This window comes from Choloepus didactylus, chromosome 21 (assembly GCF_015220235.1).
Source record: "Choloepus didactylus isolate mChoDid1 chromosome 21, mChoDid1.pri, whole genome shotgun sequence".
In the NCBI taxonomy this organism is placed as follows: Eukaryota; Metazoa; Chordata; class Mammalia; order Pilosa; family Megalonychidae; genus Choloepus; species Choloepus didactylus.
Window position 1 is genome coordinate 52,431,000 of NC_051327.1, and position 27,813 is coordinate 52,458,812.

Sequence of the window (27,813 nt, forward strand, 5' to 3'; positions counted from 1 at the left end):
CTAGGTCCTCTGCACAGAGACTCTGGTGTGGGTCTTTACAAGATGGTCTGTGAATTCCCGAGAGGGAGACTTAGTGAACTAGGTTCCTTTGCAGAGGTTGGGGGAAAGATAGCTGCTGGTCTTGGAGATGGAACCAAGGTGGTCTTGAGGTAGTTGCCAGGAGTGTCCGTGCAGGCCCTGGCCAGATGTAACAGTGCCCAATACCACCATCAGCAGCAGTTTTTTGGGCTTGGAGGTCGAGACAATGCCAGTGCCCCTGGGGACATGGATGAGCCACACCAGCATAAAGTCCCAGTGTCCTGTCACCTTGCATGGGAGGGAGTGGGGCTTGCCGATCTTATTCCCCTAATAGTCCAGGCACACGGGTGATGGAGAGCTTGGCCAAAATGATGGCCCTGTGGATGGTGGTGGCTACCTCCTTGGGGAACTCAACTCCCAGGCAGGTGAGGCAGGTCACTGAATTGCCCGATGGCCACAAAGGCCTTGTACCTGATTCACTAACCAGTGTGGGTCTGCTATTTTACAAACTTAATTTTCAAGAACTTTGCCTTGAGGGACATGTCCAAGGTCCCAGGGCTAGTAAACCCAGAGCTGATGCTTCTACTGAAAGTTTATTAACCTAGGGTCCATGCTCTCAACAAGTAAGCCATTTTCCTCTCTTACAGGTGAATGTTTTTTTTTTCTTTTGTTCTCCTGACTACAGCAATCTTAGTAGTCTTTTGAAAATCTGAATTTCTTTGTCAACTAAAACAGCCTTAAAAAATATTTTTTCTTAAGAATTCCTTGCTTTCCATTCCTCTATTGAATTGATATTTACAAATGCAGTGGGAAATTTTTTGATACTATGGATATTGAACAATAGAAAGAAACTACTCTTTGGTGTCAAGGTATTGAGAAACCATGAAACCTACAAATTTTATGCTCTGCAGCTCCAAGGCTTTTGAGAAAAACTAAGAGGGGCATCTATGTAAAAACAGTATCTTTACCAAATGCAAACTGATGGACTCAGCAACCAGCTGACATCCCACCTCTCTGTATTAGCAGTAAAAGAAACCTGAAATGAAAAACAAATTTTGATTTATTTCAATGTTGAAAATATTTAACCATGAGCTCAGCTGGAGATGGTAATGTGCCAAAAATGTAAACCAAATATTCTAACTTGTGGTTTATTTGTTTGGCTTGCCAGGAAATGGGGTGTGGGTGTCCTCATTTTTCCAAAGACAATGACAATTTTCCTAGGATGTGACTTGACTGCTGACATGTAGCCTGGAATCCTGAAAGGCATTCCATTCCTGCAAATATTAATATATAAGGGATCTTACCTCATTAGCTCATAAAGAACAAATGTTTTAGCCATACAGTCCAGGTTTATATGACTTGGATTCACCTTCCCTTTATAAACTTCTCTCTCATTACTTGTCTTCATCCACTCAGGTTTTCAACCAACCTAGATTACTCACATGACTGGGCTCCCCCTAATAATATTGAATAACTTAGGAGCTTCACAATTGTATATATAGCACTGATCTATCACCATTGGTAATGCTAATATCTTTTTCTGAGTCTCCTTAAGCTTGAAATCATACTATCTTTTCAGTAATTTATGATTATCATACACTTGATGTAAAAAGTGTCAAGTTTTAAAGTCATGGTCTCAATGTTTGTTCTGAACTTTCTCTGCCACATTATCATTTGTTTATTCAAGGACATTTATCTGGGACTTATTGAGCACATTTTAATATACTTTGGGCAAAATTGGAAACATCTGGACGAAGACAATTACTATAATTCTTGTTTTGCCTCTGAAGAAGCAAAAACTGATAAATTTTCTGGTCTGTTTTCCAATAATTCTTCCCAGAGGAAGAAATATTTAAATGAGACTTCAGGAACAGATGCATTGATCCAGATAGCAACACACTGCAGGGTTATGGAGAGAAGGAGCGCACCCCCATCAGCAGAAAGGTTAAGTATCACACTCCTCACATGGGAGAGAGCTGGTGAGTGCAAGAACTAAGAGAGATTGCATAAAGGTAGAGGGGAGCCAAGTACCAGCAGAGGAGCTGGGAGGGTCACCAGATCACAAGCTGTTTGGAGCCATATTAAGGATGTTGGTCTTTAAACATCACAAATGGAAGCCATGGTCCTTATGAGGAAGTCACGGTATCAGACTGATACATGCAAAGTTCATTCTGGCTACAGGCTACAAAATGAACGGAGGGGGAGCAAGACTTCCATTCTATCAAGGAACTCTGAAACCCTGATTATGCTGTCACCTAAGACAAACCTTTCATAAAGACAGGAAAAGGAGGCATTATGAAATTCTAGGAAGAATGACTGAATGTTGTATAAACTGTGAATTATCCTACACAGGACACAAAAAGTTCAGCCTCAACCTTTCTGCCAAATAGGAATTTACACTTACATAGCAATTTATCCTCAGAATAATGGGGAAGTCCCTAAGACAAGTTCCTTTTAAAGTCAAAAAAGCTTCCTCCCTCTATATTTAACACAAGATATTACAAATTCTCAACATTCCTAAATGAACAGATTTGATCACATTTTGATGTTCCATTAGAAGACCCAATATTATAGTCATCATTTTGACTTCCCTGTGCATTAAAATTTTACTGCAAATTCATCACAGTATATTTCAGCATGAAAGCTGTGTTTAGAATAGAGAAACCACAAACCAATGATCTGTTGGTATATTGCAAAAAAAGAATGGCTGCATTTCATTACAGGCTCTGATGTTTCCCCACCCTTTGAACCTGGGATGGCCTTTTGGTTTGATTTAGCTGATAGGTGAATTGGTTTGATTTTGACCTCTGCCTTGTGAATTCCCAGCCAGCCTGGGTCTCAGAGGATTGGGTTGCTTCTCTTCCTCAATTTTAGATTCTTGCCACCACCATGTAAACAAAAGTATAATAACTTTATAGACATCTGGTCATGGTCTCTCAGTTTCCCCAGGTGACAGAAAGCTGGCTCCCAGATATGTGAATAGGGCCATTCTAGATCATTCATCCCATCTCAGAGAAAAGCTGAGTACAGACAATTTAACAAACCCAGATGAGAGCAGACAAGCCTGGCACAGGCAGAATACATAATTGAAAGGACACCTGATCAAATCTTGATTCCACCACTTGGAAACTCTGCAATCTTGGGATAGTCTCTTAGCAACATCCCAACTTAAATTTCTTCACCTTTAAAAAGGTAAGAACAATATTTATGTTATAAGATATACTGAGGATTAAGGAAAGTGTATATTAAATGTATAGTCCAAAGTCTGATATAAAATGATACTTAACAAATGGGAGATATTTTTAATCTGAATGAGAGGAAAATATCTCACCTACTTATAATAACTGAGCTTGAGGATGTGAAAATAAGAGCAAGTTTCTACTAAAAACAATATAAGCTCAAATGGCTTGTCAGAGTCCTCCTAAAATTTTTACTTTAATATTTTTGTCAGCTATTCTGTAGGATTTGAAAAGGGAGTGGCATGTGTGGAAGAATGAAGTTCATTGGCCTAGGACTGAGAAGTTCTCAGATTAAGACTCAGCCTTTGATCTCACACTTATCCCCTGTGTTATTTTAAGAGACTTACCTTTCCTCTCTAGAACACCATGCACCCATGTGAAAAATTTTGTTGATTACAGAAACCAATTTTCTATAATTCCAATTTGTTAGCACCACCTGTGAATCCATTATAAGTTAAGAGTAGAAAACTACAGCTGTGAAAATACAATGTGAGAGAAAAGACTGGCAATCTTTCCTATGCTTATATCCTGGAATATATGGGAAGTTCTCAGGATTTTTTTGAAGGCAGACTCAATTAGCTAAAGACAGCATCCTTTAACTTTAAGATTTGCATTCATATAGTTGTTTACCTGAAATCAATCATGTGAGCGTGTGTATTTTCTCCATACCTTGGATCCCTTGACCACTTTTTCTGCAAATAATTTATAATTGTTAAGTTTTACCCTGTAAGTGCTCCCACTTTACTCAAAAGTCAAATTCCATACAATACACCCAGGTTCTTCTATAAGCTGGCCCTCCATTAATAAGTATTTTCATCACATAATATTTTCCCCAATATATACTCTATTCGAGCCTTGCAGGCTTTCTCACTGTGTCCTAGAAACTCCAACCATGAGTCAGCATGAGAGATTTTGAACTGTCTCTTTCCTCTGCCTGGAACACTCTTCTCCCTAATAATTGCATGGTTCACCCACATGTACTTTCAGACCCTTTCAAATGTCATTTTCTCACAAAGGTTGATCCTAATCACTCTGTTTAAAATTCCGTGCACACTTCCACCAAGACTCTCTATCCTGCTTACAAGACTCTGACTCTACTTTTTATTCCCCCATACCTATTGTATTTTTCTAACTCCTGCTTATTAAGTTTATTACCTTTATTCTCACGCCAGAATGCAACATCTACAAGGGCAGAACAATTTGTTTAGTTGTTGTTTTGTTTTGTTTTGTTTTACTGTTGTATCTCTAGCACATTAAACAGTTCCTAGTAAGTAACTGGAACTCTAAAAATGTTTCTAGAAAGAATAAATGGATTGTTACATTTATAGTCAAGAAAAATTCTATCCAGAAATGGACTTTCACAGTTCCATGTACCATACAGCTAAGAGAAAGGAAGAGTTAATAGAAGAGGGCACTCATTCCCAAGACCTCAAAACCTTCAATTTGAAATAAATTCATGTAATATGTGAATGTAAAATAAAAGGCACAGAAACATTCAGACCTGTATAGTTTCTCAGAATATTTCTTCCCTTGTAACAGTCCTGCTCCCTGTTTCCTTGACTGGGAACACCTAAATTCTATGTAAGAACTGTGTCCCTCTGGCACATGAAAATGGGTATCAACCAGTGAAAATATCAATCCTGATAGCCTGTAAAACACAATTAGGAGTCAAAAAGTGTGCCACATTTTTTGTCCCTTAGAGTTCTCTACTATGGAAGGGAATGTACGATGGACCCAGTATAACTACAAGACTGTATTTCCAATTCGAGATGATGTCAAATAGATAGCACAATGGATAGTACCTTATTTTAGAAGGGAGTATATGAGAGTCTGAGTGTGAGAGTGTATGAGCATGGATATGTATGTTCTTGTGTTTGTGTGTGTGTGTGTGTGTGTGTGTGTGTGTGTGTGTGTGTGTGTATGGCACAGCAGTGATCCATGAGAGCCAGGCCAGACTCTGCTTCCTCATTCCTAATGAGAGCTGAGGGCACAAAGAGGCCAAAATGTTTCGCTGCCCCTGATCCCAAGTACTTACCCTTGGTCAGAAAGGCCATGTCCTTTCCTCTGATGTTTTGGAGTGCCTTTGCTCTATGTGATATATGTATTTCTTCCATAGCCCTTTGGGATTCCTTCTATGCAGTGACCCAGAAAACTTTACCTCAGTCTCCAAAGATTCAATTATAATTCATTAGTAGTTTGGGGATGACACATTATTTAGGATATGCTTAAATAAGGAGTGTTTTAATAAAAATTGACCCATTATGGGTATGTCAGAATATGAATATTAAGTGGTCCATAGAAATTTTCAAAATTGTGCCAATTAGATTTTCTAGAATATATCATGTGGTCTGTAACATTGTTCTTTGCCATATGCTTTTCATTCTGGCAACACTATTCTTCTTTGTCTGGACTTCAGCAAACTCTAATCTATCCAATAACAGGGACATGATATGTTGGCACAAGCTTATATTTTATATTTAAAATTCTGTTACATTTAGGAAATATGTTGCATCACATTGAATTATTCTTCAATTTAATTATGAATTTATCATAGGTAAAATGGAACAAAGAAATACAAAAATTCACAGAACCTTGCTTGTTATAAATTAGTGTTTCACAGAGTGCAGATTGCTATTATGAATTGTGCCCATATGATTTAAAGCTTTTTGAAATTTACCTATCTACCTATCTATCCATTATCTTTGTCTATCTATCTACCATATCTGTCATCTATTTCTGTCTCACTCATATAGCTCCTATACTTTTGCCCTTGATTCTTCAATTTTGGGGGAAAATTTACATGGCTTGAAACTCATAGTGACCCCAACTATAGGTGTTTGTTCTGTTATGAACCAAAGGAAGTCTGTTATCTTTATATTATGCAAAACCAGGAAACTAGAATCAGAAATAATAATAAAACTTGTTTCTAGCTCCTCTTTACAGTGGGTCATTTTCTCACAACTTCCTACCCTATATTCTTTCCCAAAAACTCATGTAGTGTCTTTGGAATCAAAACTCCTCAGTTTGCCTCCTTCATTCACTCCTATTAATGACATGATTCAAAACAAGTCATTTAAAATATCTAATTCTCACAATTATTCCATAACCAGTGGTATCATTCTCATTTTCACATTTATAGATTGAAATAAACATACAGGCAACTAATGGACTATAAAATGAAAGTAAAAATAAATCTTTTCTTTTAAATATTTCAGAATATGAGCAGTGTTTAGACTATGTTCCAAGTAAATAGACAGCAACTTTTCCAAAAGACACCACCCTATTTATCATACAACATTTTTAAAACACTCAGATACATTAGAAAACAGCTGAAAAACACAAACTCAAATAGGGGATTCTATATTGTCTAATTATTTCAGGTTTTCTTGTTCTATTTATTTCTGAGTTTTCCAGATGATTACCATGACATGGAGATAATTTGTAAAAATATAGCACTGTTTTTACCAACTGTTTTCATTTAATATACCTTGGTTCTATCCAACATTCTCTTCAGGGCAACTTATACTTCTTCAGTTCTTAAGCTATAGATCAAAGGGCTCAACTTTGGAATCACCACAGTATAGAACATGGACACCACTTTATCCTGTTCCAGGGCATAGGTAGTGCTTGGTCTAGAGTATATGAAGAGAACTGAACAATAATACAAGGTGACAGTTGTCAGATGAGAACCAGAACTGGAAAAGGCCTGCAGACAGCCTTGGGTAGAATGGATATACAAAATAGCAGCAATCATGAAGGAGGATCACAGAAGAAATCATTGACATTGTTGCCACTGAAGCTCAGTGTGTTTTATTGCTGATGACTGAGTTAAGAATGCCAACAAAGTATGAAGCTGCAACAATATTGGTCCATAACCATGGGGACATTGCCTGGGAATAAAGCAGGTGATTGGTGATGTCCACATAGTAGTCATAAGCCATGGACTTATTTGTGAGCAAATAAGTCTCACAAAAAGCCAGCCCAGCAGAGAAGAAAAACAGAGCCAAGAAGCTATTAAAGGAGAAGCTTTTGTCTTCAGAGATGCAGGTCATGAGGATTTTGGGGGCACAGAGAGGAGTATACCAGATGTCCAGAAATGACAGGCTCCCAGTGAAGAAATACATGGGTGTGTTGAGTCAAAAATCAGCACAGATTAGAGAAATCTGGGTGATATTCCCCAAGAGATTGAAGATGTAAATGATGAGGAAGATCAACAAGAGTACTCTCTGTAACTGCAGGTCAGCTGTGAATCCAAAAAAATGAACTCCTTCCCTTTTGTGAAATTTTTCTCTTCCATTGACTTTGGATTTCTGAAGTCCCTGTCTGGGAAAAGACCAATAAATAGGTCATGACTGAAGATATCAGCTTCTCCCTCTTAGCATCATTGTCATTTAAGATCATTAAAAAACCCAATTGGCACACCTACATCAATCAATATGAGACATATCTATGCTGAACTGGGTATTACACCTTTTTTTATAACTGGGGAACCAGTTCTGTGCTGCTGTCTTAAGAGCTCAGTTATTATACCCACCATACAGTCTGTCTCACCTTATATTTTTTATCTAATTTGTCTGCATTTCAGAGGGAGTGTGAGTTGTGTATTTTCCCTTCTGCTTGCACTTAGGTTGATTGGGGACCATGTAAATGATACTCCAAAAAAAGATAATTTGAATGGTACTCTGATATCTCTGCCCTTTGCCTCTTTCCAGAGATTTACATGGAGAAGCTAAATTTATTCTACTAACTGCATTTTGGAATAATCTGTAAGTTCACCAGACTTTAGTTTCCTTGAAGACAATAATTACATTTAATTCATCTTTTTTCTCCATAACCAAGCACAATGTTTGGAATGGAGTAGGAAAGGTGAAGCTGATGTAAAAAAGACCTTACTTCCTTAGATATTTTTAATTTGAGATCATGGCTATGTTTATGATCCTCAAATATACTGTGAAGAAAAGTAGGAAAATATTAACTAATGGATATTCGTGTTCATATTACTTGTTGAATATCCTACAGAATTAAGAGCTAAAAAAACAGTGGCTCAATTACTGGTTTGGGGCGGTGACTGGACACTGGGAATCCTTTTCCCTTAGCAGTAAAAGCACAGGCCTGGAATGTCAACCACAATGGGGGAAGCGCTATCTCTGCTTTTCTGTGTGGAGCACCTGGAAGACCTTATGCCACTAACCACAATCCAAAGGAGCAAAATTGTGATGGCTGGGGTTCTCCGTTCACAGAGTGCATAGCATATACGCTGTATGAGCACAGCTTAATAATCTCTTCAACTAGGAAATAAAATTATTATTTTGGAAATTATTCCAGGCAATGGACTTAAAATTTTACTAGGAAAATGAAGAATGCTATCTCTGAAATGCTCTTATTTGATGAGAGAAAATTTGTTCTGACTAGAATGTTAAGAATCTATATAATGTGATTTTTAAGATAAAATTTTATATCATAATAATGTTAAAGAAAAATTCTCTCTGATAGTTCAAAGAAGATTGGAGTAAGTGTCATTTTAGTTTCCATCATAGTTTAGAATTGTTCACTGCCCATTTATTTTTTATCAAACCATATTCCTGAGAGCAGCCAAGGCCCACAGTCAGAAAACATGGGTTTGATGTTACTTGTGGGCTGCCACTTTTAAATCAACTCATCCCCCTGAATGCTATTATCTCACTTGCCTTAGTTGAGAAGGAATTTATGAATTTAAAGGAGATCACAGATGTGAGAATGCCCATTGAAAAACTAAAAATTTAGAAGTGTATATTGTGTTCTTTACAATTTCATAACTTCATCTCAGAAATTCTTCCCTCAGATACATTTTCACTGACTCCCAAGGATTTCCATATAGACTTTCACAGTGTTTTGTCCAGAAACCGTCCATTCTTTTTTCTTTGTCTTTTAACAAGCTGGACCATTGCTGTGCTTGTTTGCAAAGACCAAATTGGGAATGAAAATTGCAAGAGCCAAATGTCCCTAACATCTCTCATATAAAGTTAATATTTACAAATGTATACATACATGAATATGGTTATCACACTTTTACCCTTAAAAATGGCTTTAAGATGGCTACTGTGAGACATAAAATACAAGTAAGTAGGATGAATTAAGAATATGTGAACAGGAATAAGAAGAGCAATGCATAAAATAGAAACAGAGAAAACCTGTTCTCGCACTGGCCTCCTATTTCTCAATAATTGCCACTATCTAGAGGACCACCAAAAGGCATTCAACAGCTGCTCCTCCCATTTGATTTATGTCATCTTTTCCTGTGGTTCCATTCTGCACTTTTCTCTCACACAAGTTTGAGCTATTCCCTTGAAGGAGGCAAAATGATTTTACATTTTGTACACTGGTCTTACCCATGTTGAACCCCTTGACCAACAGCTTGAGGAAAAAATATTTGAAGATGCTCTGAATAAATTCCTCATGTTACCATAATTTGCAATCTAAACGGACATTTTATTTATCTATCTATCTATCTATCTATCTATCTATTTATTTATTTATTTATTTTTCAAATCAGTTTTAAGTGACAATGAACAATCCTTTGGGAAAGGGTTGGGGAGCTGGGATTTTAAAAATTTCCTTTTACTATTTTCTATTGAAAGAAATTAATTAATTCTGCAATTGAGGCTGGATTGAGCACCCTTTCTTGCTCCCAACAGATTGTTTCTTTTTCCCTTGATGAGCCAGCTCCAAGACAGTCCACTATGTTTCCCTCTGGCCAGGGAAACTTACCAGTTTCCCTGCTGTCTCAGCCATTTCACCCATTCCAGACTAGTTTGTGATGTGTGTCTGGTCACTGAAGACCCCCAAAATGTTGCATACAGTTCCTGGCTATTTACCAGCTGCCCTAGAGGAGTAACAAAATTCCACCAATTTCATTTGTTTCTGCTCTAATCTTTAGTATTTCTTGCTTTTTGTTTGCTTTGGGTTTTTTTGTTTGTTTGTTTGTTTTTTTTGTTTTTTTTTTTTTTTTTTGCCTGTTCTTTCTCTAGTTCTTGGTGAGCTGTTAATTCCTTGTTTTTCACTCTGTCTTCAATGCATCCCATAAGTTTTGATCTGTTGTGTTCTAATTTTTGTTTGCCTTGAGATGTGTACTGATTTCTCTTGTAATTTCTTCTTTGACCCACTGGTTGTTTAATAGTGTGTTTTTTAGCCTCCATATATTTGTGAATTTTCCAGTCTTCCACCCATTATTGATTTCCAACTTCATTCCATTATGATCCCAGAAAGCATTTTGAATTATTTTGATCAGTTTAAATTTACTGAGTTTTGCTTTGTGACCCAACATGTGGTCCAACCTGGAGAATGATTCTTGAGAACTTGAGAAATATGTGTATCTGCTGTTGTGGGGTGTGGTGTCTAGCAGATGTCTAAGTCTAGTTCATTTATCATCCTATTCAAAATCTCCACTCCCTTACTTATCCTCTCTCTAGATGTTCTATCTATTGAAGAGACTGGTGTATTAAAGTCTTCAAATATTACTGTAGAGGTGTCTACTTCTCCCTTCAGTGTTGTCAGTGTTTGACTCATATGTTTTGGGGCACTGCAGCTTGGTGCATAAATATGTACAATTGTTTTGTTCTCTTGATTAATTGTCCCTTTTTAAATATAGTGCCATTTTTCACTTTTAATTGTTTTACATTTGAAGTCCAATTTGTTTAATATTAATGTAACTACTCCTGCTACTTTCTGGTTGTTGTTCGCATGAAATATCTTATTACAGCCTTTTACTTTCCACCTATTTTTGCCCTTGGGTCTGAAATGAGTTTCTTGTAGGCAGCATATAGATGGAACCTGTTTTGTAATATATTCTGGCAGGCTATGTCTTTTGATTGGGGATTTAATCCATTGGTAGTTAATGTTATTACTGTAAAGGCAGTGCATTCTTCTACCATTTTGTATTTGGATTTTACATGTCATATATCTTATTCTCTTCTATCTTTTTACTCTTACTGATAATCTTCATTTCTACACTTTACTCCAAACCTCTCTCTGCTGTTTTTTCCTATCTGCCTGAAGCACTCTCTTTAGTATTTCTTATAAAACAGTTCTCTTGACAAACACCCTCACTGTCTGTTTGTCTGAAAATATTTTAAACTCTCCTTCATTTTTGAAGGACAGTTTTGCCAGATATTGAATCTTGGTTGGCCGTTTTTCTCTTTCAGTATCTCAAATGTATTATACCACTCCCTCTAACCTCCATGGTTTCTGCTGAGAAATCTGCATTTAGGCTTATCACACTTCTCTTGAATGTGACGGATGGATTTTCTGTTGCTGATGTCAGAATTCTCTGTGTTTGACATTTGACAATCTGATTAGTAAGTGTCTTGGAGTAGGTCTATTTGGATCTATTCTGTTTGGTGTATGCTGTGCTTCTCAGAGCTGTAATTTTATGTCATTCATAAGAGTTGGGAAATTTTCAGTGTTTATTTCCTCAGTTATTCTTTCTGCCCCCTTTCCCTTTTCTTCTCTTTCTGGAACACCCATAACATGTATATTCATGCTACTCATGTTATCATTCAATTCTCTGAGAACCTGTTCATATTTTTCCATTCTTTTTCCTACTTTTTTGTGTATAGGATTTCAGATGCCCTGTCCTTGACTTCATAATTCTTTCTTCTGCCTCTTCAAATCTGCTGTTGTATATCTGCATTGTGTTTCTCATTTCTTCTATTGTGCCTTTCTTTCCCATAAGTTTTGGTGTTTGTTTTTTCAAGCTTTTGAGTTCTTCTGCATAGAAATCCAGTGTCTTCTTTATGTCTTTCATCTCTTGCATATTTTCAGCCAACTCCTTGATTTGATTTAGTTTTACTTGAATATCTTTATTTGTTTCAACTCCTGTATTTCATTTGGTGTGTAAGTTTGTTCCTCTGACTGAGTCATATCTTCATGCTTCCTAGTACAGCTTGTGATTTTTTGCTGGTGTCTCAGCTCTGATTTCCTTATTAGTTTATTTTGGAGGCTGTCTTCTCTCTTTTACCTAAGGTTTCTTGTTGGTTGGCTTTGTCTTTATATATTTTTGACATTCAGTTCAACTTTTTCAAGACAACTATCATAGCTCCTGTGTAACTGATCAGAATTTTTCAGCTCTTGTTTTTCTAGTTCTTACCCTGCCTATATGGAAATTTTTGAGGAGGTTCTACCCAGTTATGATTGACCCCAATCAGATTTTCCCAGACAAGACAGTCCTAGGACTCAGGAAGAGGGTGTAATCAGTTCCCTGGGGATAAGACTCAGCAGTTTGCCAGTGTTTCCTGTGAAGCCTCTTGATTCTGTGCTTTCCAATCCTGCCCTGAAATTGGGGCTTTTCATCTCACAGCTCCACACTGGCATGAAGTGGAACAGTGCCTTTAATTTTCTGCAGGTCCTGTTCCTGCCAGGGGCATGGTTGAAATAGAGGCTGAGGGAAAAGTGGTCTTTAACTATTTCTGTTTACCAGCCCCTGGGGTCTGAACTCTGAATGAGAGCAGTCACTTGTACTGGGCCTTGCTCCCCCACCCCTGCCTTTCTTCCAGAAGTTATCCCCTTCCAGGTAATTATCTCCTTCACCTTAGTTGTTACTTTGTCTCTCAGTCATACCTTAACTCTGCCCTTGCCTGGAGAAGTGATTGCAACTGAAAAAGCCTGCTTATATCTTTAATGCTTTGCTCAAATGTAAAAGAAAAAATTTCCTTTTCAGATCCAGTCCCCAGCCCCCCAGTTTCATCAGTCAAGAGCCAGAGTAAGCACCTGGCTCTGTGTGCCTCTTTCTTGATGCAGAATCCTTTTCCAGTGTTCTGTACTCAGACAACTCAAAAAGTCTCTGACTTATTTTTGTCATCAGTCTCACCTCTTCCCTGCTAGGGAGAGACCTACAGGTTCCTTTTAGCCTTCTCTGGGTTCATCTGTGCTTGGAGCTTGTATTCAGCTGTCTGGATTTTCTAATTAAATCTGTAATTGGAGCTTGGTTCAGCTACCTTCCCTTGCTCCTAGTAGAGACTGCTTCTTTTTCTGATGTGGAAGTGAGTCCAAAAGAGCCTAGCATGCTACTCAAGAAAGGCACCAGTCTCCATAACTTGGAGGACTTTACTTAGAGTTCTGTACCATGATCACAGCTCTTCCACCTATCCAGTCTGGTGAGTGATGTGTGTCTGTTCACAGAAGTACCTCCTAAATAGCTATTCCATAAAATTTCTGGCTATTTGCTAGCTTCCATACAGCGAAATTCCACACCTCTCATTGTCTTCTTCTTGCCACACTTCTGCATCCAGACTCCACTCTCGAAATCAAGGCCTGGGAAGTTATGGAGCCATTTTTTTGCAATATCCCTACAGATCAGATCATTGGTTTATGGTTTCTATTATTTTTTTATTCTATTTTAAGCATTTGAACTTTGGTACTAAAATATAAGATGATGGATATGTGGTGCAATTGCTTTACACACAGAAGTTAAAATGATGAGTGTGATATTGGCATTTTAATTGAGTATTAAAGCTGTCACCAAATTTATTTATATTCCATATCCAGGACTTCATTGGAACCATCGGGATAAACAGTTGTTAAATATAAATTCCTGTTTGGAGGAGAGTTTGAGGTCAGGCTCTGTGTCCTGTGTACAGGAATGAAGGCACCATTTAAACAAACCATAGCCATTCTTTCCAGAATTTCTTTTTTAACCTCTTTTTCTTAATTTTTTATTAGAGAAGTTGTGACTATACAGAATAAGCATGCATAAAATACAGGAATCTCAAATATCACCCTGCTAAGAACAACTTTCATTGGTGTGGAATATTTGCTTCAATTGACAATAGCATATTATTATATTTTTATCTTTAATTAAAGTTCATGGTTTAACTTTGGGTGTACTCTGTAATCTAGTCCATGTTAAACAATTTTAAGTTGTTTACAATTGTAATAGCATATATATATATATGCACACTATTTCCAATTATAATAGTGTGTGTATATATATATATATATATATATATATACTATTTCCAGTTTAATCATATTCAGGTATATATTTCAGTGCTGTTAATTGCATTCACAATTTTGTTTCACCATCACCACCATCCATTACCAAAACATTTATAGCATTCTAAATAGAAAACCTGTACATTTTAACCCTTAACCTGCCATTTCCTATCCCCACCGCATCCCCTGGTACCCTATTTTGTAGATTGTGACTCTGGGTTTGCTTATTCTAATTGTTTCAAGTCAGTGAGATCATATAATATTTGTCTTTTTTATCTGGACTATTTCACTCAACATGATGTTTTCAAGGTTTATCTGTATTGTCACATGTATCTGGACTTCATTCCTTTTTACACCTGAATACTATTCCATTGTATGCATATATAACATTTTATTTATCTATACACCAGTTGATGGACACTTGAGGTGATTCCATGTTTTTGTAATTTTGAGTAATGCTGCTGTGAACATCAGTGTGCAAATATCTTTCAGTCCCTGCATTCAATTCATTTGGTCTGTACTTATTATTGGAATCCTGGGTCATTTGGTAGTTCTAATCTTAGCTTTCTGTGGAACCACTGAACTTTCTCAGCAGTTGCACAATTTTTCATTCCCACCGGGAATATATGAGTGTTTGAATTTGCCTGCTTCCTCTCTAACACTTCTTATTTTCTGTATTTTTTATTACCACAGTCATTCTAATGGGTGTGAATGGTATTTAACTCTGGTTTGGTTTTGATTTGCATTTCCATGATAGCTAGTGATGTTCATCCTCATGAATTTTCTGGGCATTCCTGTGTCTCCTTTAAGAGCTGTCTGTTCAAGTCTTTTGCATATTTATAAATTGGGTTGTTTGTCTTTCTTTGTTAATTTGAATAATTTCCATACACACACACACACACACACACACACACACACACACACACATATATATGATTATTAATCCTTCATCAGATATGCAGTTTCCAAATATTTTCACCATTGTGCAGGCTGTTGTTTTACTTTCATGATAAAGTCTTTTTAGGAATAAAAGTGTTTAATTTTGATGAGGTCCCATTTATCTTTTTTTTTTCTTTAGTTATTTGTGCTTTGGGTGGAAAGTCTAAGAAACCATTGCCTAACACAAGGCCCTTAAGATGCTTCCCTATGTTTTCTTCTAGGAGTTTGATAGTTCTACTTCTTAAATTAAGGTTTTTTATCCATTTTCAGTTCATTTTTGTATACAGTGTGAGGTAGATGGTCCACCTTATTTTTTTTTTTTAATGGAGATCTAGTTTTCTCAGCAACTTTTGTTGAAGAGACTGTTCTTTCCCAATTCAGTTGTCTTTGCCACCTTAACAAAAATCAGTAGACCATAATGTGAAGGTAGATTTCTAAGCTCTCATTTCTATGACATTGGTCTATCTGCCTATCCTTGTGCCGCTACCATATTGTTTTGCTTACTGTCTCTGTAATAAATTTCAAAATTAGGAATTGTGAGTCCTCCAACTTCATTCTTCTTTTTCAAGACTGCTTTACATATTTTGGAGCCCATTATCATTCCATATAAATTTTACTACTTAAATCTTTATACCTTCTATGTCCAAAAACCTGGATTTGTCATTACTTTTTATTCATTTGCATTTTAATACCTATAGGATGTAATAAGTGAAGTTACATACAAACACTACAATATAATAATACTGGCATTTATAATTACTCAAATGGTTAATGCATCCTTTCACTGCCTTTAATAAATGAGTGGTTAAGATTTGACAGAATATGAGAATTCCAGGGAGTTTACAGATGAGAAGGAACCCTTATTTGTCTTAAATTCATTTCCTGACCTGAAGCCAGAACAAAGTTAAAATGTCTTGATCTTGTCACATGATTGTCTCCTTATAGCAATGGCTTCCATTTTGGTTGGTCTAAAAGAGCAATATGACTTCAGATGAGCTCTGTGATATTTTGACCCTTTTGGCTCATCTTTCTTCACCACATGTGGACTTAATCTTTCTTAGATCCTTGAAATCAACAGGCTCTCTCCCATGTGAGAACTGTGATACATACTTTTTTCTTCTGATGGAATTGCGTTCCCCTCTCTCCTTACCCCTACAATTAGCTAGCATCTAGATCAAGACTTCTCATAGTTCAGATTTTGTTTAACGATCCCTTCTTTTTGAATAGTAGAATAGAAAATGTATTTTATCCATTGTTATCCTCTTTACAGGCAAAAAACATATAGTGATTGGCTCTGTCAGATGTTTCTAATTTTGCCCAAGTAATTGAACTTAAATCAACATACTAAGTCCCAGATATAACTATCCTTGTCTAAATAAATGACATAGAACCAATATATAAGTTCAAACACTGAGTGCATTTGCTAATATATAAGTGATAGAGAATGTTCAGGCAGTAATTTTACACATACAATAATCATAATTTCCTGCCATGATGACAAGATTTCAAATGGGAGATTTCATAAAAAGATTTTAGGCTAAAAATGAATGATAATGCTATGCATCTAACTTTGAATCTACTTAATTATGTAGATTATTATGGGGAGATTGATCACATGAGTCATTTAGTTGTGTTAAAGTTGATGGCTAAAAGCAAGTAGTGAGACAAAAGGTTGTAAAGGTAAGTTGAATTCAGCCTGTAAAGAAACTTGGGTGTTGGAGTAATTGTATTCTGTGTGCTAATAAGTAGACATTCTTTATATAGGATCAGTTATAGAAATAGAATGGCCTTCAGGACTACATGCTGCTGTTATCCAGTTTATCAATTGAGTCACATCCTCTCTGAACATTACGAGGTATATTTCAAACAACAGGACAAGCACATCTCACTTCATAACAAAGCAAATCACTAGACCTCAACTTAAAAGATTTGGATTGGCATTCCAATTATAACATTAACTCTGGCTAAGCTCAAAGTTAAATATTTTGGACATCAATTGCTCACAATTCTTTCTTGGTTTTAGCCCTCTCGTACTGCCTATGATGGCAGGTCACTGTCAGCTAGATACTGAGACCATTAGCTCTAATTTGGTAATGACCATGATTTTACTTGGATGCCTTATTCTCTGCTTCTCTGGAAAACTTTGGAGCATCAGGATTTAGACTTTGTATAATTCATGGTTTCTCAATGCCTTGACAACAAAATGTGGTTTCTTCCTAATTTCCAGCATCCCCAGTATCAACAAATGTCTCAACCATTGTATACATTTCAGACTACAAAAGGATATTGGGAAAAAGCATTCTTATGATGCCTACATTAAAATTGTTTAAAAGGGAAAGAAATTCAGGTTGCCAGAAGGCTAGAACATTATCAGTGTTAGGAAAACAAGGGGGAAATGTATTCACTTATAAGAGAGAAAATGGCTTACCAGTTGAGAGCATGAGCTCTTGGTGAAGAAAATTCTGGGTTCTAGCACCAACCCTCATCATGAATATAATAGCTTCAAATAAACTAAAAATGAGTGCTTAATTTGTGAGTATCAGTTATACAAGTAAATAAACATAAACTGTCTAGAAAGTAAAACCTAGATGAATAGATCCACATTGCAGATCCTCAAGACTTATTTGTAATTCAAAGTAATAATGATAAAAAGTATTCAGGGAAAAACATAAATTTCATCCTGGAACATATCACTATCAGTTAAAGAAACTGTCTCATTTTACAAACCATGAAATTGAAAAACAGTGAATTTATGGATTATCTGAAAACTGTGTAGTTAGTGCAAACTTTATATATATTTCAGACCATAAGTATGTTTATTCATTCATATCATGCAATACTTATCAAGCAATTCCTCTCTGCCCTCACTGTGTAAGATAATACAGGAGATACAACAATGAGGCAAAGTAAGAACTGAGGTAGGCTTCATGTGGTAAAGAAGAAAGGTCAGCAAACTCCAACCCAGCAGTCTGGACTCCTGAAGGCAATTATATAATAATGTAGATTACAAGGGGTGACAGTGTGATTGTGAAGACCTTGTGGCTCACACCCCCTTTATCTAGTGTATGGATGAGTAGAAAAATGGGGATAAAAACTAAAGGACAAATGGGGTGGGATGAGGGGAATGATTTGGGTGTTCTTTTTTCACTTTTATTTTTTATTCTTGTTCTGGTTCTTTCTGATGTAAGGAAAATGTTCAGAGATGGATTGTGCTGAACGCATAACTATGTGATGATACTGTGGACAGTGGATTGTATACCATGGATGATTGTATGGTGTGTGAATGTATTTCAATAAAACTGAATTTAATAAAAAAAAAAAGCAAGGTCAGAACTCAGGTTGTCTAAGTATGTATCCAAAGTCTTCAACTAACAAATTGCATTAAGAAAAGCAACATATTTGAATACATAAACTCCATTTTTCAGATCTGTAAGATGGGGAGAATTCTGTCTTCCACATAAGGTTGTTGTAAAGTTGAAATGTGATAACGTGCAAAGGGCTTCAACAGATATCCACTAAAGTCATAAAAAAGGAAAAGGAATTCTATATAATAAATTTTAAAAATATTAAAATAAGGAGGTAGAATTAGGCAGGAGAGAGAGAGAGAGAGAGAGAGAGAGAGAGAGAGAGAGAGAGAGAGAGAAACACAGTGCCTCTCCATGTGAAACTACCATCATCATGAGGCAGATAATCAAAAGATTTTATAAATTTATAATTATAAATTATGAAAAGTGTCATGGAGAAATACTATAAGGTGTCATTAGATGGTATTAGAAGGTCTGACATACTGAGGGATCTTAGGTAAGATTTATCTGAGAAAAAAATTTAGCCTGAAGCTTAATATCAGGAGTTCAATAATTGGAGTGGCTAGTGAAGCTGCTGGGAAGATAGAGAAGTCCTGCAGAGGCTGCACGAAGTTTCAAGCTCCAAGGTGAGAAAAGCCATTGAGTGTTCAAATATATGAAGTAAGTACAGAATGACTGGACCCCAGAGAGATAAATAAAGCCTGACAATTATGTAGGTGAATTCATCAGGAACAGATAACATACAGACTGGGTAGCCCATGTTAGAGATTTTGAAGTATCATCTAAATGCTACAGGAAGACATTGAAGTGTTAAATTAAAAGGCATGTTGTGTTCCAAAGTAGATTACCATGGTAAATGTTGCAAGGCATCCAGAAAGCACCTTGGCTTATGGCATTTCCTCAAAAGGGACTGACCACCATCTCAAAGACCAGATACTAGGGCTATAAAATGCATTGGAGGAGAGAATTTTATTGTGATAGCCTACTAGGACCATTTGAGTGAGTTTTCAGCCTAGTAAAATGGAATGTTTCTGCATTTCAAGAAAAGAGCATATATGTTGGTTTCCCGTCTATTTAATCCCTTAGGATCCACTTGATCCATGATCCATTCTCACAGATGTCTGCAGACACACACACACACTTTGATTACCACCATGATATTCTGGTTTACATTGGTAATTGCTTCCTTCTTATCTCAGAGAGTTACATACTGCCTCCTAGGTTTTACCTCTCTGGGAATCCAGTTCCATTGCAGCTTCTTATCATCTCCAATGACCTTGTGGCAGCCACAGCAGAGATTTACAAGGATGCTGATGACCCCAATGACAATACATTTCTTAATATCTGGGTGAAATTAGTGTTCCTGAATCCTGAGAAGGAACAAGATGTGGGGCATGATAGCTATGATTATGGAGTGGCAGAACAGATTATACGTAATGGAATAGTCACAATCTCTCCATCATCCTGCACTTTAGAGCTCCCAGATGTGGTCATAGCTTTTAGCTAGGGCAGTCTCTTCTGGTCTCAGATGGTGGGAAACAACTACATTTCATGACAAGAAAGTTCATGGAGAATTGAGTTTCAAAGTTTTGAGACTTGTCTTTCTCTGCCCAAATGCCCCCATCCTAGATCTCAGGATCTCACACCTTTCTAGTTGATACTCTTCTTATCTTTCCATTACCTAGATCAACTATTTATTTGGACTGCAATTCTGCAATCCTAACAGCCAGACATAGCCTTAAGCTTTAAAAATATCTTCGCAAGGACCATAGGTGATGAAACAGTCTTCCTTAAGCATGAATTAGGCTTAATGTCTGCCTGTTTTTGTTTTCAAGTGGATATATACTGGTTTCAATATCAGCCAACTCAATGGTCCAAACTGATTTATAACTCCTATGTTCATGTCTTTTTCTGTAGGCATTTGCTTTCTCAACACCTTGTTCACCACCTGTAGTTCATACCAGGAAACCATGATGGCCCCGGATGCCATCGGTTACAAGAATCCATCACCCTCATCAAATACATGAATATTTCTGATCCATTTGAATATTTGTTACCTGGAGCTATGTTTAGGACCAGTATTAGTTATGAAACTAACAAATAACAGATGTTCCACATAAAGTGTGTAATTTTAAGAGGATTTAACATGACAATTTTTGCAAAGGAGTGCATATGCTATGGGAGAATCTCATGGAATAGTGTGTCAATCCCAGGGCTAGCCACTTCTGAGAACCGTTACCACACCTCGAACTAAAGAAGGAAGAGTGAGTGGTTAAGGGTGTGAAGGGAGAGTTTTGGTAAAGGGTTGTCTGCCAGGAAGTATGGTCTTTGCCCAAGGATGCAATGAGCTTGTGGCAACCTTGAAGGGAAGTAACTGCGGCCAAATACTCTGATCTCACTTTTTTCACTATCACTGAAAACTATTGGCTAAACCAATTAGGAAGACCGTGAACAAATCAGCCCTCTGCATCAGGTGATACATACGTCTTAACCTCCTGGAGCAAAGAGGAGGATAGAAAAGTTTGAAGAATGGAATTGGAGGGACTAAAGAAAGATATGAAGGACAAGATATACAATCAGCATTTATGTGCAAATACTTTAATAGAGTCATAAATGTGGTATATATCTTAGGGATTTATTTCACACATATCTTTAGTTTAATTTCCTAACAACCCAAAATGGAATAAGAACAAACAGAATAATTGATTGCAGTTTCCCAGAGGATCACAAACTCCAAATATTTTTTCTAGCTTGTTAAAGAAGAATCAATTTTGCAATGCCTAATTATTTAAATTGTCTTGTTATTAATTCCCCAGCCTCTAAAATCCTGAGGGACTATAGGAATCTACAACCCTCAGGATCCAGAAACTCATATAAAATATTCTGCGACCACTTGATTTCATTACTCAGGATGTTGGTGTTACTCAAAATTTTAGGTAAGTTTCCTACTTCAGATGGTAGAGGTAGATAGAAAATTCTATTTCATGCTGACAACCTATGTTAGATATTTACATGTTAAGTTATGTTAAGTGCTATAAAGGGTCTCTTTTCAAATATCTTCATCATCATACTACAGCAGTTTCTTGGAATAGCTGAGAGTACAAAAAGGGTTTTATTTTCATGTTCATGAAAAAGAAAGGAAAATTAATAATTGGGAAAGAAAAAGGGAGAAAAATTAAACAACAACAAAACAAGCATCAAGAACAACTTAAAGGAAAACTCTCTTGAGAATATCTCAAGAGCAACAGAGGTAGGAAGTGAAGTAACAGAGACTAAGAGGCAAAATATATCAAGAAATGTTTAATATTTTCATTTTGATTAAATATCTAACAGCATACGATTAAGAAAGGATAATTTCAGCTGCTTTTCATACATTGTCTGGTTACCATGGTCTTCTGGTTATGATTAACAAATAAAGAACTCAACCATGCAAGCCCTTCTCTCCACTTATGTACATAGGTGGATTTCAGGAAAAGAACCAAGGAGATATGCACCCTATTTTGATTTTTTTGTCCAAGGTTGAATATGAGAGTTTTTTTTTTTTCCCTTTTGAATGGAATTATATTTCTTTCTTAAGAGACTAAAAAGAGCCTGGAACCCAATCCAACTTAATTATCCTTTCTAAAGTAATGGAGCTCAGGGCAAAGAACTTAAGGGCAGAGGTAATGAAAGGGAGGGAGAATAATGTTGGTCTCCATGATGGAAGATGAAGGCATTGAAAGGACTGTAGGTCAAAGATATTTGCTATGGGGGAGGGATTTGGGAGACTGGAATGGAGAAGAGGGTACATAGCAGGAGGACAATGGAGTCGTATTGGATACTAATTTAGCTCATTGCAATGTTTTGTATAAAAGGGCAATACCACTGCTTTATTACTGGGTAACATCATTAATGACATATGATAGATAAGTTTAAATGCCACACAGGAACTAAACACATTGTAAACAATATTTCCTTTAAATTTTCTTACCCTAATATTCCTATTTCCATAAATAGATTAGAAAATGGACACTTGGGGAAATTCAGGAAAAGTTTTCCAGGGTCACAGAAATTGAAAATTTGGGCAACAGGATTCAAACTGAAATCTATTTAAGCTCATCTTTAGCAGTGTATACTTTGTGCAACACATTTTTACATTTGTTAGCTCCTTGAATACTCACAGCATTGCAATATAGGCAAGACTGTAGTAAAAAATAATAATCTGATACAATAAAAATAATAATAAAATAATTCTATATTTCTCAACCATCATCAAATGAAAAACTGAAACAGAAGCACTTGGGCTGCTTGAAGGAAAGCAAGTTCCTGGGCATCACCCACAACATGCTAATTTATAATGGATGGGTTGAGTCCCAGGAGATTCTAATATGCCCTAAATTTAAGGACCACTTTTAGCCAGAGAAATTACCACCTTTCTTGACTTGGGCTCAGCCCTTACACAGGTTTTCTCCATTAATCATTAAAATAAAACATTGGAAGAGAAATATTCCTTGTTTTACAGATAAAGAAACTCTCTATTGCTTTCTTCAAGGCCCAGAATCTGTAACAAATGTAGACAGTATTTGAAACCGTGCTATTTGCCTGAAGGTCAAACAGTTTTCTTTGTTACCCTAGATCTCTCCAGTTGGAGCAGTTAGCTCTGATTTCCAAGACTTATTTCCTATCCATCAAGGTTTATAATGACAGACTAGCTATTGCTATATGAGTACCACCTTCTTTATAAACTCACTCCATTTGGGAAAACAAATGACCTGTTATTTTGTCAGATAGAATATTGTGTGCAGGTTTATTTTTCCTTTCCAAACCTGTCTGCAAAGAAAACAAATAGCTGGAGATTACTTGTGCCAGGAAAGGCACATAGGCTACCAACAATTTTGGAGATGTTAGGGTAACATTAGAGGCCACCCAGAAATGGATTCTGATGGCTTTCTCCTCTCAGAATCAGGGCCATCCATCTATTCATTTATTTTTCATTCAGCAAATATTTATTGTGTTCTGTTCTACACAAGGTACTATTCTAGGCATGGAGGATGTAGTGACATATGAAACAAACAAAATCCCTGCTCTCATGACATATAGGTCTCCTGGAGCTTCCATCCTAAAGTAATGAGCTTACTAGGACTAGTTTACACCCAACTATCTCTTCTTTACTGCAGTGATCAAAGGATACCTGAAAAGGTGACTGGAGCAAAATATAATAACAGGTAACGTGACTACACTACTCAGGGAACCAGTTGTTTGCTGTTCCTTCACCAAATTCCTAGAAGAATCGCAGAAAGTGTTTGTTACAAAGTAAAATGAAAAGCTCTGATGAAGACATTGTAAACAAAGTGGTAAAATCGCTGAAGGAGTATTTTATTTTTGCAGTTGAATACTTTTTTACATTTTTATGGTGAAATATATACACAGAAAAGTGGTGACTTTCAAAGTATGAATTAAACAGTTAGCATATTTCAAAGAATTTTATGGGTTACAGTCCCACAATTTCAGTTATTTCCTTACCATGAAATATAACATATATACAGAAAGGCGATTCAGTGTTCATAGTCTTTTGTTAAATCCCATTTTGTCTGTTGCTACCCACCCTCCACTCTCTCTCTCTCTCATTTGATCACTTTCTCAACCTTCAGCAATATCTGGGCAGTGACCACCCTAACATGTTCATATTGAAAAGGGATGTCTACATTATGGGGAGTGGGGATGCATCTGTTGATCTTGAAGAGGCTGTTGCCTCTGGGTTTTGGGACTTAGCTGTCATAGGAACACTCAGGAGGATTTAAGTTTCTGAAAAATAAACTTCATGTGTGAAACTTTTATAGAGTCTCATATAGGGACTTAGGTATTCTTAAGCATTTTGGGGACTAATGTTGATTAGGACTTGGTTTACTGTGGCCAGTTGGAATATCTATCTGAAGCATGCATAAGAGTAACCTCCAGGAGAGCCTCTCAATTCTATGTGAAATCTCTTAGCCACTGAAACTTTATTTTGTTAGCTTTCTTTTCCTCTTTTTGGTAAATAAGAAAGTTTCAATCCCTCAATTCCAGGGTCAGGATCATTCCTGGAAGTTGTGTCCCTTGTCAACAGGGAGACTCACATCCATTGGTATCATGTCTCATGTAGGGGGTAGGGTAATGAATTTATTTGCAGAGTTGTGCTTAGAGAAAGGCTACATCTGAGCAACAAAAAAAGCTCTCTGGAGGTGAGTTCTAGGCATAATTATAGGTAGGTTTAGCCTTCCCTTTCCAGCCCTAACTTTCACAAAAGCCCTCCTCAAGATTGAGAGCTTAACTTATTAAGGAAGAGGGTTCCTAGATTCACATAGAATATATTCTGTCCAAGATAAACAACCAGTGCCTCACATTATCTTAACTTAGTTTTACACTCATCATCACCCTCAATTTTAAACAATTACATAACTCAAACACCCCAAAGCTCTTATCAGCCCCTAATTATATACCCCTGGTATTAGTGTGGTGCTGGAAAGGTACATTAAATAACATCTGTAGTATGCAATAGGTAATTTTTCCCATATACCACTCTGTTGTTAACTCTCTACCAGTGTCATCCTTACCAGTAGATCATGCAAGCACTTATTTATATTTGTAGTGCTAACCTGTGGGATACATACCTTTAAACAACCCCTTTCAATGATGTTTGTATTCAATGTGGCACTGATATTTATAATCCCATTAACAAACTATCATCAGCTGTGACCATTTCCAAATCTTTAAGTTCACCCTCATTAACATGTCTGTACATTTTAGGCAATCATTCCCCCTTCACTAGCTTCTGTCTATCTCTAAGTCCCCTATATTCTACATGAAAAAACACTGATTTTACATTGTTAAGGAAGTTCAGATGAGAGATAACATAAAATATCTCTCCTTTTGTGTCTGGCTTATTTCACTCAGCATTATGTCTTCTGGGTTCATCCATACTGTCAAATGTTTCAGGACCTTGCTCCTTCTTACTGCTGTGTAGTATTCCATTATATGTATATTTACATATTTTGTTTTTCTATTCATCTCTTGAAGGACACTTGAATTGTTTCCACCTCTTGACGATTGTGAACAGTGCTGCTATGAACATTGGTGTGCAAATGTCTGTTCATGTCACTGCTTTCTGATCTTTTGGGTATATATTGAGAGGTGGAATTGGCAGACTGTAGGGTAAAACAATATCTAGTTTTCTGAGGAGCTGCCAAACTGTCCTCCACAGCAGTTGTAACATTATGCATTCCCACCAGTAATGAATAAGAGTTCCAATTTCTCCACATCTTCTCCATCATTTGTAGGTTCCTGTTTGATTACTGGCAGTCATTCTTATTGGAGTGACATGATATATCACTGTGATTTTGATTTACATTTCCCTAATAGCTTGTGAAGATGAAATTTTCTTCTTTTTTTTTTTTAGCCATTTGTATTTCCTCCACAGAAAAATAACTTTTCGTATCTTTTGCCCATTTTTTAATTAGGCTGTTTTTACTATTATATTTGAGTTGTAGGTTTTCTTTATTTATGCTGAATATCAGTCTTTTATCAGATATATACTTTCCAAATTTTCTCTCCCATTGAGTTGGCTGCCTCTGCACCTTTTTGAAAGTCCTGTGAGTCACAGAAATTTTGATTCTGAGGAGTTCCCATTTATCTATTTTCTTTTTCTTTCATTTCTTGTGCTTTGGGTATGGGGTCTAAGAAGCTACCTCCTATTATAGGTCTTGAAGATGTTTACCCACATTATCTTCTAGGCATTTTATGGCACTGTCTCTTATATTGAGGTCTTTTAGGCACTTTGAGTTAATTTTTATATAGGATATTCAGTTCTCCCATGCCCATTTCTTTAAGAGACAGTTCAGTGAATTTGGGGGCCTTATCCAAAATCAGTTGACCATAGAAGTGAGGATCTATTTATGAACTCTCAATTCACCATTGATCAATGACTATCTTTGTGCCAGTATCATGCTGTTCTGACCACTGTCACTTTATAGTAGGCTTTAAAACCTAGCAACCCTGGTGGTGGGAGCTGGGCTCTGTGCAGTTTGGCAGGAAGTCTGCTTCAGGGCACAGTGGTTCTGGTGATCCCCAGGCCTCCAAGTGGATCACCCTTGGACTGTGTTCCTGTTTGCTACTGCTGCCTTTTTGCAAAATACCAGACATGGATTGGCTTTTATAAAGGGGGTTTATTTGGTTATGCAGTTAGTCTTAAGGCCATAAAGTGTCTAAGGAAATGCATCAACAATTGGGTACCTTCTCTGGAGGATGGCCAATGGTGTCCAGAAAACCTCTGTTAGCTGGGAAGTCATGTGGCTGGCATCTGCTCCAGAGTTCTGGTTTCAAAATGGCTTTCTCCAAGGATGTTCCTCTCTAGGCTTCAGCTCCTCTCCAAAATGTCACTCTCAGTTGCTCATGGGGTGTTTGTCTTCTCTTAACTTCTCCAGAGCAAAAGTCTGCTTTCAAAGGTCATCTTCAGAATGTCTCTGTAAACTGCAATTCCTCTCTCAGCTCCTGTGCATCCTTCAAAGTGTCCCTCTTGGCTGTAGCAAAGCTAATTCCTTCTGTCTGAGCTCATATAGTGCTCCAGTAAACTAATCAAAGCCCATGCTGAATGGGCAGGGCCACACTGCCATGGAAGTTATCCAATGAAAGACCGTGCCCACAGTTGAGTGATCACATCTCCATGGAAACATCCAATCAAAAGTCTGCAACCCAATCAACACCAATACATTTGTTGCCCACACAAGACTGCATCAAAGATAATGGCATTTTGGGGAACATAATACATCCAAACCAGCACATGCTGTGATGCTGCAAATCACACCCTCCACCCAAATGTGCCCTGGTCCCCTCCTGCCTATGCTCATGAGCTTCTGGAGTGAGGGAGGAGCTCTTGGTGCTTCTGTGTGGCACTTTCACTTATCCTGCCTCTAGCCCATGCACATTTCAGACTTCTGTGGAGGAAGAGTAAATGGGGACAAACCAGGTCCACTGCTTTCTGAGTTTCCTCATAAAAGCTCCTGACTGCAGGGCTGAGGATTATCTCCCCAGCTAATTGCTGAGATGGGTACATGGGAGTGGATAACTGCACCCTCCCCTGCTTGGCCAGCCAGCTCCCTCCTGCTAAGCCTGTTGGCAGTCCCAGCTGAATAAACTCACCATAGCCATTCAGATGTAATTTCTTCACTTTTTTATCCAAGTCACCACTATACTTGTAGAGGTTCTTTCCTGGCCACTCGTAGCCTGGAAGTGCTGTCCTAGGCATTTTCTGCCTTTTCTATAGTTTTTTTTTTTTTTTTCCATGAAGGAGAAGTTGGCCTATCTTCTTCTATTCCCCATCTTCCCAGAAT

General features: G+C 37.1%; 1 pseudogene; it reads right to left on the reverse strand.

The window, feature by feature from the left end:
• Nucleotides 1–27,728, reverse strand: LOC119517325 (annotated as a pseudogene).
• Between the last annotated feature and the right edge of the window lie 85 nt (nucleotides 27,729–27,813).